The following is a 15309-nucleotide window of genomic DNA, read 5'->3' on the forward strand; positions in this document are numbered from 1 at the left end:
TGTAAGGCAGGAGAAATAGCCTGAGCATAGATACAGGAGCAGGATGGATTTCACTGTTATGTGCCAGGTTAAGATGATGTGTGGTATGACTGTGTTAGATAGATAATTCATGCTGAGAAATTGTTGGGAACAATCAAAGGGTTGAGACTTAAGTCAATTCTCTGGGACTGAGATCCAAAGAGAGTAAATTCATTGGGGGCGGGGGGGAGGGAGGAGAGGAGGGAGGAAGGGAAGGGAGAAAGAGAGAGAGACAAAGACAGAGACAGCAAATTCACAGTAAGAAGAAACAGCTCTGGAAAGCATAACCACACCATGCTCCATCATAATTCACAGAGATGGTGGGGATAGGACCTGGTGGTGGGGCAGAAAGTGGAAAGAGACCTTAAGAAGGCTGGGAGTTTGCTGCCAGATATTAGCTGAAGGTCAGGTCAAGCATCCTTATCAATGGGACCAAGGCAAAGGGCAAATGTAATGTTCTGAAAGAAAAAAAAATGTCAGTGGAAACCCTGTTATCAGGATATAGGGAACAAAGGTGAGGGGAGTACTGAGTGAGAACAAGGTCTACCAGTGAGCCATGAAATGCAGAGACACTGGGGACTGAGCCTAGGTCACTGTGGACCTCTCTGGCCCAGGTCATGCCTGAGAAGTTTCCTAAACCTAATTCCTCTCCATTGTCATGCCAACTCTGAGAGCTACTCAGGAGTGCAGCTGTGACGTTTGCTGAAGTCTGGTTGGGATCAGAACCCCATGCCTTGGATCATGGTTGGAAGAACAGGGGCAGCCAGTTCTTCACCACACCGAAAACACAATCCCTTTCTTTTTCTTTTGGTTTTGATTTTTTGGCCACACCCAACTCACCTGTGGCTTTGTTCTCAGGGATCACTCCTCATCGTCCCTGGGGCTCAGGGGATCATCCGGATACTGAGGACTGAATCTGGGTTGGCCAGGTGGAAGGCCCAGTGCCCACTATATTATCTCTCCTGGCCAGAATAGTTCCTTTCTCTGAGTAGCAGCACTTCCCCCCCAACCCAAGCATTGCATTTAGTGTCTGTTTTCCCTATAGTGTCCACTACCCACAGGTTTGAAGTAACAGGCACAATCAGAGCCACTGGGAATGAGAAAGGAAGATGGTGAGCTCTACCTCATCCACATCAACTTTTATTATAGCGTATTGTCATGATTGTTCTTTATTAGTGCTTGTTTTCACCTCAGGCTGTGCTGAAGTTACAATTAAAATCTATCATAGGCATGTATCTATAAGATAAAAAAAGATCACACGGAGAGGGTTCGGTTCTCTTCATGGTTTCAGATACCCCTTATACATGGTAGATGGATCTGGGAATACAGACCATGGTAGATGGGTCTGGGACCAAATACTCAGGGGAGACAACTGTGCTGCAAACCCTGATCTTTCTAAGTTTCATTAGTTCAACATCTAACACTATATATGATCTCTTGTGAATATATACGACACTGAGGAGCTCTAAAGCACACCACAGATGTTAGGTATTATTTTTATTATTAAGTGGGTGTTTTCTTTCAACGACTAATGCCAGGAATAGAAGGGGCTCCATTAAACACAGTTTACCTCATCTCCAGCCCACCCTCCAGATGAATTTATTAAAGTTTCCTGTGGCACCGTTCTCCTTTCTGTTGAGCTCCCTGGAATAAATAAAGCCGCGGCTCTCACACCTTCGAGATGTTTGCACAAAGGGCCGCCTGCAATTTTAGGGACAGGCTGTGGCACGACTAGATGCTGTTCAAACAACACACCCTACTTTCCACGGGAACAACAAAGGAAGGAAAGGTCCACAGAAGACAGACTCCAAGGAGCCAGCTTGTTTCTCTCTAGAGAGTTAGTGATGAGTCAGCAAGCGGTGGGTCAGTGTGCCCAGCTCAGCCCCACGTGGGAAGTCTATCCTGAGCCAGCTGCTGACAAGGGCTGCAGCCCGGGTACACACAAAGCAACCAGCTTTTCTACAGTACCTCTGCCTCCACTGATGTTTACAGACAGCTCATAATGAACAGGGGACAGAAAGTGATTTTACAATGGGGAGAGATGAACTTCCGCAGCCAACGTTCCTGTTAGGCCACTGGTATGAGTGAGATGCTGCTGAGCAAGGGAAGGGCCCAGTATTCATCACTGGGCATTCTGCTCTCATCCTCCCTGCCCACGGAAACCCCACGACTCTGTTTTTTTAAAACTCTGATCTCGCAATCCACAGCAGGGGCGAGCTCTTCCCAGGGCACTGCCCCGCCGCCAAGGAAGCTTTGTACCTGCACTGAGTCACTTCCCTAAAGGCAAGCTGAGCCCTGAGCTCAGCCTGGCCCTCTGGGGAACCCAGCACTGCAGAAAATCAAACCCTCCCGCGCGTGTGTGTGTGTGTGTGTGTGTGTGTGTGTGTGTGTGTGTGTGTGTGTGTGTGTGTATCTGGAGCCACAGAGAGAAAGTATAAGAAATTAAGGCATTTTCCTAATGTGCTGCAAAATCTGGTTTGAATATTCAGAAACACATTGAGCGTCCACCAAAATTGATCCCTGAGCAGATAGCCAGGAGAAAGCCTGGTGCTGTAGGGTATAGGTAAGCTCCAAACTATCCCCTACCTGCCTCCACCCGCCCCCAAATCTGAGGCCAGGGAAAGCTGAAGTGAGACAGCCATGGGTTCGATTCCTGGCACCACACAGTCCCCTAGAACACTGGATCTGATGTTGCTGGTGGGTCCTAAGAACTGCGCTGCTAGCCAAGCATCACAAGGAACAATCCCGGGTCCCACACCATGATTGTGGCCCCTGCCAAAAAATATAACAAGATCCTATTTGTTCCCTCATCTCTTCCAGTCATCACACTGGCATCCAGTGTCGGTGTTGGGTGGACCTTCAGGAGTAGTCTTTTAAAAACTCTGCTACTCCCTGGAAACAGTCTCAAGTCCTTTGCCTGGTAGTCAGACTCCCCCCATTATTTGCCCCTGTCCTTTCTCATCTCCCACTGCTCCCCCCCATGCTCTCTGTGCTCTACCAGACTCCTGTGCTGTGCCCCAAGGCTGCCCCACCTCAGTGCTGGAAGTGCTGTGGTCATGGGTGCTCCCCTCTGGGGGAACCACCACCCAGTCCCCCAGCCTGGTTCAAATGTAACCCCTCCTAAAGAACTCTCTCTGTGATGGTAGCCAGGTGACTTCCACGGGGCAATACCACTCATTTCTTCATGAATCAAACCAACATTCATTAAGCTCTTGTGCAACAGTGCTAGGACTACAAAGACACCTGGAGTCTAAAACACCCTATGCTGGATGCTGGAGGCACCCTGGCCGCTCTTCTCCTGGGGAGACTGGATGTCCCTTGAGCATGCAGAGTGAATTCTGGGGCTGGGCGGAAGTTCCCTTCCAGAAGCACTCTCCATCCTCCGTTGCAGCGCAGAGCTCTCAAGCCTCCCCACCACACAATAAATAGACTGCACCTTCATCAGCTAGCCTGAGCAGAGCATGTTGTTCATGAGCAACATTCATGAGCTTGCTTTTCTATATTCCCAGCAGTCATCCCGGAGCCTGACGCAGAGTCCCTCAGTGGGTCCAAGGAGCAAATGACTGGAAGAAAGCAACCAGCCAACCCTCAGGGCTGCAGGCTTGTCCATCTTACTCACCTTTGCATCCAGGGAGCACTGACACATAATGAGAACTTAACAAACATTAAGCCAAAACAACACAACACCACAAGCTACTGCTCCTGAGGAACTTGTTGGGCTTCTCCCCAACTCCTTTCCAGGTGCATGTCCAGGGGAAGCTCTGTGGGCAGGCTGGCAAGACCAAGTGGCCCAGGTTCCAGCTCTGACAGGCCTGAGGCTTGAGCTGCACTTCACCCTCCCTGGCAGCTGCTCTCCTGGGCGGGGCCTTCACATTCCTGACCCTTCCCAGACATGACTACCTCTGCTGGGCAGGAGGACGGCTGAGCTGCTGCCAATCTGAGAGTGGTGAACAGTGCACAGAGGCTTAAAGTGACCAGCACCAACTCCACCTCTTGGTTTCCTGGGGGCAGGGTGTCCGCTCAACAGGTCCTTGGCCTGCTGGGTCAGGGTGTTGGGCCAATGACCACTTCATTCCGTTATCAATTTGGAAATGGAAAGCAGATGCTAAAAATAAAGTTCAGTAAAACTGTTCAAGGTTAATGGGATGGAAACCACAAAGAATTCAGTCCTGAGGGCAAGAATTGCTTCTGAGAGATAGCACATAATCGGCACCAGGCTGGTCAGCACCTTAGAACCTCTCCCTGCCACTTCCCGGAACCACTCAGTGTCTGTGGCCTGCGTGAAGGAACTCGGGCCTCTGACGGCCTCCACCTCCAATTCTTTCTCTTTCTCTTTTTTTTCCTAGCATGTGTGCTCTTTCATTTAATTTGAGAACTTTTTTTATTCATTTTTTTTCTTTCTCTTTTTTTACACTGAACCACTGTGGCTTACAATGTCATTCATGATTAAGTTTCAGGTGTACAATGTTCCATACATGAGTGTCTGCTTCCCTCTACCAGTGTCCCCAGTTTCCCTCTAGCCTCCTTGCCCGCCTCTACCATTAACGTAGTGGCCCCTACCCTGACCTACCCCAACCCCTACAGTGGCAAGCTTCTTATGAAGGACCAATTCTCCCGCCCTTCATTTCTCCTGTCATCACGCGGCGGAGGAACAGCAGCTGAGGACAGAGTCAGTGAGCTCCAAGATGAGTTGCTCAAATTCTTTCCTGAATAAGGCAGGGCACAGCAGCTTAAAGCAGACTGGGAGATAACACACTAAAATTCTAATTCTGCTCGGGTTTACTTTTGGCTCTGTGCTGGAATTCAGACCAGGGTCGCCACATGTAAGAGCATTATCTGCTTTTCCAGCTCTCCAGACCCTTGCAATTTTCTTTTTTTTTTTTTGAGGGGGGAGGGGTGTCTCACCTGGCAATGCACAAGGGTTACTCCTGGCTCTGCACTCAGGAATTACTCCTGGTGGTGCTCGAGAGACCATATGGGATGCTGGGAATAGAACCTGGGTTGGCCGCATGCAAGACAAACACCCTCCCTGCTCTGCTATTGCTCCAGCCCCTGTAATTTCCTTTTAAAAAGAGTTTTATATTTATTTGTGATTGGTTTGTAATATTGTGGGCTTTGGGGAGTTTACCTTTGACCTCTCTACACTGGTAACTCTCATCCCTTCCTTCTCCCATAGTTCTAGCACCCGGCCACCCGGCCAGCATGGACCCTCTGCTCATTCCTCCCATCCTCTCAACTTCCTCTCCAGTAACCACTAATTGTTTTTATTAACCGAGTCTAGGAGTTAGTTTTACTGCTTCTGCCTGCTTGCTTGCTTTTAGTTATTTATACTGCACTAACGCTAACTGTTGTTTGTGCCATGGAGGATTGGGTCTGGACCCTATATACACAGCCCCTGGCCATCTCACCTAGAACGGAGCTGCCCATTCAGAAGGGCTATGTGCAGCCTCCCCCACAGCCACACCTTCTCTTTCTTTTTAGACCTTCTTATTTGCTGGGCCTCCTAAAATCGTGAGTTGGAAGCCATATTTTCTCAGTTAACCTTTTAGGTTCAAGTCTGGCATCTCCCCCCTCTATTGTCCACACCTTACTGATTAGTCAGCTCTCCAGTCTTTTTTTCAACGTTTCTGAAACATTTCCTTGTCCAAATCACCCCTCCTGGGATTCACAGAAGAATTTGTTAATCCCATTGGAATTGAATTCCATGAATGTTCTCCTTTCTCCCTGTCACGCAGCCCCTTCGGTCCGCACTGTCCACATGCCTGTAGATGATAAACTGTTCCTTCCTCCTGCTCTTCTCAGCTCCCTGCCTCTCTTTTCTGCTGCAGCCAACTCATCTGGCAGAGTAGAGGTTCGATGCTGTCCAAGTCTCTAACCACTCTGCCCCAGTACCTGGGCTGCAGAGCCTGCTGGGGAAGCGGTGCAAAATCATGCTGACCCATTATGTATGTGCATCTATCCATTATTTCACTCATTCATTTGTTTTTCTGGCACCAGGGATCAAACCCAGGTCCTGCCTGCAAAGCCTGTACTCCCCTACAGGGTCTCATTCCTGGCCTCAAGCTGCGTTTTAAGTTCCCGATTCTTAGCTGAGCCTAGCAATCTGCTTCTGTGTTTTTCAGGCTAGTACTCTTTCCCCTTCTTGGGTGATGATTTCAAACACTGTTCTGGCTTTAGAAAACTCCAAGCACCATAGGTCAAAAAACTGCTTTGTAGTTCACTGAGAAAATAGAAGCAAAGAAGAATTTCCATCCCTTGTTTCTACAGTTTTAGCCATACTTTGTCTTTCCTTGCTTCTGTGGATGAACTATTTGCCCCTCCTAAGTTTAAAGTCAAATACTAACGGCAGGAGAGACAGTATAGGGTTTAAGCATGTGTCTTATACACGGGCAACCTTGATTTGAATCCTGGTACCACATATGATCCCTGAGTACTTCCAGGAGTGATCTCTGAGCATAGAAACAGAAAAAAGTCCTTAAGACAGGTGTGGCCCAAGGCCTCCCATGTTAAAATTGAGCTACATCTCAAAAAATATACAGGATACCTCTTCCAACACAGTAAATTACACAGAAACCGCAACCAATATCAATATAAAGAAACTCCTGCCTTTTGGAGGAGACCCCCAACTCTTCTCTCTCTCTTTTTTTTTTTTTGCCTGCTCCTCTTCATGATGAGATCCTAAATTCCTAATCTCCCTATTCCCTCCAGGAATGCATCTTTCTCACTTACCTCATCACCTTGCCCCTGGTTGTAACCTGGAAGCCAAATGCTCACTCTAATTTTTCCTATCTTTAAAGTCCCCCATCTTTAAAGCAGGTTCTTTACATGTATTTGCTGAACTTTATCAGATAATTCCTCACCAGAGATGCCTGCACTTGTGCCCATTCTTTTTCAAACCTTTCCAAATGGGCATCCATCCCTTCTACCCAACCCGAATATCCTGTTAGTCACCTGGCCTCCTTGCTAATGTGCAAACACATCAAGCTGTCTTTGGCTTGGAGTTCTGCCTAGAGCAAAGGCTGGTCTCCTGCCAGACATATCACGCCAGAGACAGATGTACACAAGTCCTACCATGGTCTCCACCAGGCTTCCCTGAGTGCCCTCCTCACAAGCATCTTCACATTCCTTGGTCCTCTTCTTTTTCTCCAAAGCCTTTACGCCACGTGCCATATTCTAAGTGTGCTGAGTTGTTATCCACCCCTCCTTCTTCCTCTCTGACTGGCCTGTGAAGCTACAAACATGACTGTGTATTTAATTTGAACTGTGACTATTTTAAGATAAGGTGTAATTAAAAAATTCCCCTCCCCACCAAATCAAAACTGTGGTCAGGTTAACAGATGTGTACCACTGCTTGGTTGAAATGATGCCATGACTTTATCATAAATTATTCAGGGAGAGAAACAAACATTGCAATGGGGGTTGGGGGGTGCAGGGGGTGGGAAGAATTCTATCAAATGGCTCCTCTGTTATCTTTAACTTTAGAAAAGAAAAAAAAACAGCCCTTCTAGAAATGTCATCTTGGGAGACAGGTCAATACCTCAGAGAAGCAGAGGACCACGGTAATCAGCATGACAGAAAAGCACTGCAAGCAACCTGATTTCAAACTATAGGAAATGGTAGTTTATTACTAAGTGGAATATTGTATGGTCATAAAATAGAGACAACTGTGTACAATGAGACTTACAGACTGCCTTCTGTGCTAAGGAGGTAACTGAAAATTACATATGCATAGGAGAAAATCTAATGTATCAAGCGACAGGTATACTACAACTTTAACACAGCTTTAGAAACAGTAAGGAATGAGATTGAGATATTAATTGTCACCGTGTGAAGTCCTTTTCCTGCACCTCTAGCAAACAAAAATTGTGGTCATTTTATTTTATTGGGGGGATGTTGGGCCATACTCAGTGGTGCACAGGACTCATGCATGGCTCTCTGCTCAGGGCTCATTCCTGAAGGTGTTCAGGGCACCAAACCAGGGTTGGCTCTTGCCAGGCAAGCGCTTTACCTGCTATAATGATCCAGCCCCATAATACTGGTTTTATAATTTGAAGATTCTGAGAAAACTTTAAAAATAGTAAGATAATTTTCATACACATATATTAATGTTGTGAAACTTGTTGCTGTTTTTCTTTTTTTTTTTTTTGGCATATTGAACACGTCATGGGTAGCTTGCCAAGTTTTGCCATGTGGGTGAGATACTCTCGGTAGCTTGCTGGGCTCTCTGAGAGGAGCAGAAGAATTGAACCCTGGTCAGCCGCATGCAAGGCAAACGCCCTACCTGCCATCGATAGCACAGTGGGTAGGGCATTTGTCTTGCACGTGGCTGACCTGGCCGACCCGGGTTCGATTTCTCCGCCCCTCTCAGAGAGCCCGGCAAGCTACCGAGAGTATCCCGCCCGCAGAGCAAAGCCTGGCAAACTACCCGTGATGTGTTTGATATGCCAAACACAGTAACAACAAGTCTCAGAATAGAGACGTTATTGGGCCCTCTCGAGCAAATCGATGAACAATGGGAGGACAGTGACAGTGACATATTAATACAAATAGTTGCACTGCACACCGGATTTTCTAAATTGCTGTGTCCTGTGATGTGAGTATACATCCTATTGCAAGACCCTGATCACACCAAACTCCCACATTTAAATAATTTCAGACAATCTAGTTGGTAATTTTATTTAAATTTTCAAGTAGTTTAGATTTCTACAAAATCTTTCAACTTAAAAATACGTTCATAAAAATATCTAGAGAAGGTGATAGGGAAGGTGATTTGTGGTAGCCTCTTTGAGTGAATGGAATTACAGAGTAATACCTCTTCTAACCCTTTTTGTGTGAAAAGGCTAAAGACTAGCCATTTTCCTTATTGCCTATCATGTTCCTAACTGTAAAGGAACAAAGACTATGAAACAGAGTAAGTGGCTTGCTGTCTCCCTGAAATTCCCAAACAATGGAGTCCTGGACAAGAGCTCAGTTGGAAAAGCACCTACCTTACAAGTATGTGACTTTGAATACCATTCCTGATGCCATCACATAAACAGAGCATGGTCTCTCTCTCTTTCTCTGAGACCCCAGGCCCCCCAGCAGAGTACTTGATTCCCAGGGTGCTGTTGTCAGTGTACAAGCACCACACCTGGAGAGAGTGAACCCTGGCAAGCACATTTGCAGGCACCCAACCAAGCCTGTGTGCGACCCAGGTCAGCACAACAGCAGCCACCACCATGGGAAGGGAGGTGGGGTCCGAAACTGTTAAGAGAAAGATTCCACAGACCATCTAGGCTGTACACAAAAAACTGAAATAGTTTTATTTAAAAAATAAACTGGACCACTTATTCAGTAAATGCTTGGCTATCACTAATGCAAGGTGCCAAGAGCCATATTGCAATGACAGAAATACACAGCTCCTGGGACCAGAGCAATAGCACATGGCTCACCCTGGTTTGAGCCCCAGCATCCTATATTGTGCCCTGAGCACTACTGGGAATAATTCCTGAGTGCAGAGCTAGGAGTAGGCTCTGAGCATTGCCAAGAGTGCCGTCCCCACACCCCCCGCCCCCGCAAAAAAAAAAAAAAACTTAAACAAACAAAAAAGCTACCACAGTTGAAGGTCTAAGGGAGCTAATGGGCTGGCAGCAGGGAGAAGAAAGTATATTTTCAAGATCATAGAGTGACTTACACAAGCTGTCACTCCACCTTATTTATCTCTGTGCCCGCACCACCTGCCTGAGTGCTCTTTACCAGGTACTCCACAAATGTTGGCTCAATAGATGATTTCAAGAAAATGTCACAAGAGACATAAAGCAGAGTTGGAACGGTGCAGAGGAACCTGACTTTCCTTCGGTGGGAGTTGAAATACCATTAAAGATCTTTAAATCAGGCAACACTCTGCTACATGTCACAACAGAAAAAGTCAGTCTGCCATTCTACACTTTGAGTAGTAAGAATGGAAACTAGTTTAGGAGCTACTGCAATAGTCCAAGTAAGGAAAAGGTACTAACCCCAGACGCTTGAAGAAGGAGAAAAAGGAAATACATTAAGTATCTGGCTGGTTGGGAAAGAGATGCTGCTTAAATTCCATTTTATATTTAGAGCCGACTGACTTTTATTAAGTCCTTTATTTATATGTATGTATATACGTGTGCTTTACATATATAATATATCCATGTGTGAAAATCACACACACTCAAGGGACTATATTATTTCTCATCTATTATGAAGATATTAGGACTGTCGTGTTCAGTTAAATAGCGATTGGATAGGAATATAAGAAATCAATCCTGGGGCCACAGAAACAGCTCAATGACAAGACCACAGGCTTTGCATGCTGGAGGCCAGAGCTCAATCCCTGATACTGCATATTCCCCAAAAAACACCAGGAGTGATATCAAGCACTGCTGGATGTAGTCCCCAAACAAAGAACACATTGAGGTTTTTATTACAATCTCGGACTGGAATCTCAAGCTAACACTCTGCTGCTTGTGCAGGGGACTCTGACAAGTCAACTTTTTCCATTTTGTTTCAATCATTTGAGCCCAACATACCTTGTCCCTCTCTCATCCAGCTACCTGTCCTACACAAAAACACACAATATCGCCTTTCTTATATATCCTGACCCAAGGCTCTTTTTACCCCTAGCCAATGCCCTCATCTGTAGAATGAAGAAAACCATGCCAATACCTTTAGTGATGTGCAAAGTATATAGAAAAATGTCTCACATATGAATGAATGTGAATAACTTTACCTGCTCCTTCCCACCTTATTTGTGTCTGAAATTTTAGTCTATATCAACACCCTTATTTGCCCCAGGAAGAATTACTGGCTCCCATTTTACTTTTTATACTCTGATTTCAATAATTTTCATAGTCTCACATTTGTTCCGGCTAACATATACATATACATAGACTGCTTCTCTAATTAGAATTTAAGGCAGTATCTTATTTCAATTTTTCTCCTTCAAGAGGCTAGCAAAGTGGAATTGATATAATAGGTACTGAATAAATAAGGGCTGAATTCATTCATGTAGGCTAATTATTTAATTCTACTTGATTCTGAAATGAATTTGCAGGGCAGATGATTTTACAATCATATCATTAGACACAATGTACCTATTAGAGTACCACACTGAGCTCCCTTTGTAAGGCTCTTACTTATGATTTAGGGAGAAAATTCCTAGATGCAACACCACAGAGTTAACAGGAATGTACTTAATCCTGTTCCAGGATCTTGAAGTGGCACCATGGAATTACCGTCTTATCCAGCTCCCTGATCATCTCAACACCCCTAAGAGAATCATCTGACTGAACACCCCAGGTCTCACAATGGCAGACTTCTGGCTAGCTCTAGTGCTTAACAAATATTTCCTTATAATAGGCTTACATCAGTCTTCTCCTAAGGTCTACTCTGACCACAAGGAAATTCATAATTGGAGCCATAGTCTTCTAAATGGTACTCACTAGAGTTCCAACAAAAGGAAGGGGTGGGGGTGAGGGGCATATTGACTTTCTAGCAGAGGGAAAGTTTTGAGTGTTTACTGTCTTTCAGCTGAAATGAGGCAGAGGGATGTCAAGGAGTTCTAGATAAATGTGTGCGCAGAGCAGCAGATAAGTCTCACAGGCAAATGCTGTGCACAGATACAGAACCAGGAGGCACAGGGGGCACAGGACAAATAGTGCCTGTGGTCAAACAGCTGTGCTGACTGCACAACTGACGCTCACGGGCCACATCACATCAGAGACTTCAGCACTTCAGATCCTCCCTCCCAAGGAGGAAAGGTTTTCAGGCTTGCAAGGTTTCTAGCTGGAGGACAGTAAGAGCAGCCCGCTTTCTCATTCCTCCTCCATGTAAAATGAGCTCAAGAGGCAAGTTCAATGCCTTGAGGATATAGTCAAACACAATGGAGAACTTGGAAATCAATCAAGCGGAACACTGAGGCTTAAGGATGGAATCGCTCCTTGCCTGGTGAAACAGCCCCAGCCATCTGGATGGGGTTTTCTTCTACTGTCTTTTGCTTATCAGTCTGTGTGGTAACAAAGGCAGCCTTGAGGAGTGATGCTAAACTTCCAGTATCTGCTTAACACTGTGCTGTTCCAGCCTTGGAGAAAAGATCTAAAAGCTGAAACATGCTGTTACATCCCCCTGTCTTAGAAAACCTAAAAGAACTGAAGGTTTACAAGAGGCTGTATCCACTGGTTTCTGTGAGGGACATCTTTCAAAGATGGCATTTAGCAGTTTGGCAAGTTTCTGGCACAAGATTACTAGCAGGTCAGTAACACAGAAGATGAGCGAGTGAACAAGCAAGCAACACACCCATCGTGTTCTGGTTCTAACTGATTTCACTCCTGAATTTTTATTACTGGAATCATATACACAAACAATCGCAACTCCCACCTCCCCACATGCTCCTACCCCCTGCTCACACTTCTATAAAAGGAAAGACAGCGAGCTTACTCATGTCAGGAGATGCTGACACATCTCAAGATAAAAAAGAAACATACTTCCTTTAAAATATTACTAGGATTTCTCTAGCTTAGGAACAGGCACTAAGAAGTATTCTGTTTCCAGTGAATGGTGCTTATTGTTTGTAGAGACTTGTTTTTGCAAAACAATCTTCAGAATTGCAGTGCTTACAGTGACCATTAGTTAAAGCCAGATAATAAGCGTATAGTCCATTCAGCATCCTGGACCAAGAGAGTGAAGTTTAGGGAACTTCTGGGGAAGGAAGAGAAGCAGTCTCCAAATTCAGAAAAGATGAATTAGCCATGTGCTTATTACCTTCCATTCAGAATTCCCTTCCCTTCAGAAAAGTGGGAGGTGAAATAATAGTACAGCCAAAACAAAACTAAGCAAAAGAAACAAACCAAAGAAGTGGGAGGGGCAATTAATACATAAAATTCAATTTTCTAAACTCAAAAAAATTTGAAGAGCAGAAACCACTTATGAGGCTTTCATTCTGTGTATGATACTAGGTTGCTGGGGTTTTTTTCTTGCACAGACGTTCTCCCCTATTCTATCTGGCTGCAATAGAGGCAGAAAGAAAGCACTGGGATTATTTTTCTTTTGCATCCTAGTGCAAAAGATAACTGTTTTAGCACTGATAAATTTCCTAACAATCTTAGAAGTAGGTACCATTTCCTATGCCTCTTTTACAAATGAAAGAATGAAGGCAGACAGAGGTTGTGTAAAACTGAAGGAAAATTCAAAGCCCATCTATAATGCATCCTATCTAGATGCCCCTTTTCCTGATCTCCTCTTCCCAGCAGCCTCATGAAAACACTTGTCAGTAATTATTTAGCTGAAATTTCCTGGCCAATGACATTCGGAGACCTTGGCTAGAGTCCTACCCAATCTGACACAGAATCCATTTGTCAAACAAGGTGACTTAAATTTAAGTAAACTTTAAAATTAAAATTCATAAAGTTAAACACTATAGCACTGTCCTCCCATTGTTCATCAATTTCCTCCAGCAGGCACCAGTCCATTGTGAGACTTGTTGTTACTGTTTTTGGCATATCGAATACGTCACGGGTAGCTTGCCAGGCTTTGCCGTGTGGGCAAAATACCCTCAGTAGCCTGCCGGGCTCTCCGAGAGGGGCAAAGGAATCAAACACAGGTCGGCCACGTGCAAGGCAAACGCCCTACCTGCTGTGCTATTGCTCCAGTCCAAAGGGAGAGAAACTTGTGTCCTATAGTTCCCTTCTTATTTCATCTCTTCTTCATCCTTGAGAAGTGCTTAAGAAGTTAATAATGCAGATTTAGTGTCTGAGCTGCAGAGACTGATGGACAGTCAGTCTGGAGCTGCTCCCAGACATCTGCATGTTAAACAAGCTTGGTAGTTCTGCAGGTTTGTGAAAAACACTGCTGGCTTTCTACATGAGAAAAGGGTTTGAAAGTTCGTTGACAAATTCACCCACTCCAAGAAGCTGTCATCCCTACTCAGAGGTTAGCTAGTGCTGTGCCCTACTAGACCCAGATGAGTCCCAAGTTTTACCTCAGCAGGTGAGAGCAGACAAGAGGTCTTATGTAGGTAGCTGGCCTGGGTAGGAGGTCCCTGAGTGTTCTGAGATGTGAGGGACAGCGGGTTCTTGAGAAATCTAATTATTATCTCTAAGATATTAAGTACTCAGAATAGTGCTTGACAGAGTAAGTGCTTTTAGGCATGTTTTAATAAAAGAGTAAATTAAAATGCTGTTTAACATTTAATAAGTGTGTCCTATGTGTCAAGTATGGTGCTAGTTGTAAAGACACAAAAATAAAGAGAAATGCAAAGGAGATGGAAGTGGCTGTGCATAGAAAGAAAGAAATGCTGTGGGGACAGAAAGGCAGTGTGTGATAAGGGATCTGTCCTGCCACACAGCCATACTACTGGGGTGTGCATGGACAAACAGCCAAGATGGGGGTGGGAGAGACAGGACAGTGGGGAGGCACTTTTCTCACGTGCAGCCAACCTGAGTTCGATTCCTTACACCATATAGGGTTCCCTGAATTACGGCAGGAGTGACTCCTGAGTGTAGAGCCAGGAGTAAGCCCTGGGTACCTTGGGGTGTGGACCATAACCAAACCAAAACAAACAAAGAAACAAAAAAAGGCCAAGATGCCAAATTTTATGTTATTATGTTTAACCACAATATGAAAAAAAAAAACGCAAATGACAAACATCACTGATTTAATAGTAACAATCCAAAAATAGATTTTTTTCTTTTAGGATGATGCCTCCCAAACAGTGATTAGTGGGCTCAGGGGCCATTCTCAGTGCTTTTCAGCCACCGGGCTGGATAGTTCCATCGAGGGCCCAACACTGAGTGCTGTTTGGGTCTAGCAGGGTTGGGCCAAACTCCAGGCCCATTAGCAGAGAACAGTTCCTAGGAGACTCAACTCAGTTTGCAAACCATGAGCCTCTGATCTCTGTGCACTCTCCCTGGGTGTAGGATGGGATTTGTTTTTTTTTTTAAAGAACTGATGATTTGGGGCGCTGGAGCGATAGCACAGCGGGTAGGGCATTTGCCTTGCAGGCGGCCGACCCGGGTTCAATTCTCAACATCCCATATGGTCCCCTGAGCACCACCAGGAGTGATTCCTGAGTGCAGAGCAACCCCTGTGCACCACTGGGTATGACCCAAAAGGGAAAAAAAAAAGAATTGATGATTTGGTCCTCAAGTTATACATTCATTGTTTTACTTCCATGACAACTATTTCTTAAAGATTCTTGAATGATTTTCTTCCTTTTTTTTTTGCTTTTATTGGGGGGGAGGGGGCCACACCCAGCAATACTCAGGGATAACTTCTGGCTCTGCACTC

General features: G+C 45.2%; 1 protein-coding gene and 1 pseudogene across 6 annotated transcripts in view; both read right to left on the reverse strand.

Annotated features, from left to right (window-relative positions):
* Window positions 1-15309, reverse strand: part of LRRC8D (leucine rich repeat containing 8 VRAC subunit D) — a 122229-nt gene that overhangs the window by 49141 nt on the left and 57779 nt on the right. The window lies entirely within an intron of this gene.
* LOC130032227 (uncharacterized) lies at window positions 13005-13114 on the reverse strand (annotated as a pseudogene).

This window comes from Sorex fumeus, unplaced genomic scaffold (assembly GCF_029834395.1).
Source record: "Sorex fumeus unplaced genomic scaffold, SorFum_2.1 ptg000047l, whole genome shotgun sequence".
In the NCBI taxonomy this organism is placed as follows: domain Eukaryota; kingdom Metazoa; phylum Chordata; class Mammalia; order Eulipotyphla; family Soricidae; genus Sorex; species Sorex fumeus.